Source organism: Haliaeetus leucocephalus, unplaced genomic scaffold (assembly GCF_000737465.1).
Source record: "Haliaeetus leucocephalus isolate CR32 unplaced genomic scaffold, Haliaeetus_leucocephalus-4.0 Scaffold450, whole genome shotgun sequence".
Taxonomy (NCBI): Eukaryota; Metazoa; Chordata; class Aves; order Accipitriformes; family Accipitridae; genus Haliaeetus; species Haliaeetus leucocephalus.
This window is the reverse complement of record NW_010972886.1, coordinates 18,975,655-18,976,929: the sequence shown is the minus strand read 5'-3', so window position 1 is coordinate 18,976,929 and position 1,275 is coordinate 18,975,655. Positions and strand designations below refer to the sequence as shown.

Sequence of the window (1,275 nt, the reverse complement as noted above, 5' to 3'; positions counted from 1 at the left end):
GCCTTCCCGCCCGGCCTGAGCCCGAACATCGGGACTGTAAACCGGGAATCCGTTTTCCTCGTCATTTGCGCTGGAAATAGCCCGGGAAGCGGGAGGATTTAGGGCGAATCCTCCGCTTTCAACCCCCCCCCCTCACCCCGGGAATTTGCGGGGTGCGGCGGGACGGGTCAGGACCCGCGGCCCCTCCGCACGTCGGAGGCCTTTCCCCAGTTCCTCCGCGTATTAACAACGAGAAAAAGAGGAGAAGAAGAGGGACTAAGGGCATCCCTCTTCCCGCGGAGCCGCGCAGGTAGTGCGGAGGCAGAGATCTCGACTAGGAATTATTAACGTTATAAATGCCCCGCCGCGCGCAGCATTTAAAGATACCCCCCCGGGACTCACATAGGCTTGAGCTGAACGTATATACTCGAGGCGGTTAATTGGGACGTTTCTTTTATCTCCTGCTAATTATTTCGGTTCATCGATGGAAGCTTTATTTCCTCGGTAGGCGGTTTCGTTTTAAAAATCCCGACTCATCTGTTCTGGGTATAAAAACCCCGTCGATATCTTTCTCCTTTTTCGTGGTATTAGACTTTCTATTCTTTTTCACATTTGCAATTAATTTCCCACTTATTAGTCCATTTCTTTATTGTTGGTTTTCTGGGTTTTTAATTAAAAAAAAAAAAAATTTTTTATACGAACCTTTACCGCTTCTAACTACGGCAACCTGCTGCGAGTTATAACATCAGCTGTCCCGGGGATGAGTTATTGCGAGTATCAATGGGTGAAAATAGATGATTGTAAACCAATTATTTGAAAAATTAGAGAAACGGAGCGCGAGAAAGCGAGGGAGAGAGAGGAAAGGAAAAGAAAGAAAAAGAAAGAAAAGGAGATAGAGAGAAAGAAGGAAAGAAAAAAAGGAAGGAAAGAAAACGAACGAACGAAGGACGAAAGGTGACCTGCGCGTATTTAGTGTATTTTTCGAGGTATTGTAAGTGACTTGGAGCTTGAGTTTTCTGCCTTGCCAATCTTCAAGCTGTCTCTGCCGAAAGGCCTACAGACTTTCTTGAAACGTTTGTGGTTTTTTTGGTTTGGCATATTTTTTTCTTTCCTTTTATTCCCCCCCCCCCTTTTCTTTTGAAAGCTTTTTTTTTCTCTTTTAATTCCATCGCGATCGGTTTTCTGGTTCCGCTACGTACCTGGGACAACCCAAATATCGAAATATCCGGCCAGACGCCCCCCCCGCCCCCAGCCCCGAGCGGGGGGGGGCCGGAGGAGGACGGGCGGTCGCCCGGC

At 48.0% G+C, this 1,275-nt stretch overlaps 1 protein-coding gene across 1 annotated transcript in view; it reads left to right on the top strand.

The window, feature by feature from the left end:
• Positions 1–1,275, top strand: part of PAX1 (paired box 1) — a 49,020-nt gene that overhangs the window by 46,724 nt on the left and 1,021 nt on the right. The window lies entirely within an intron of this gene.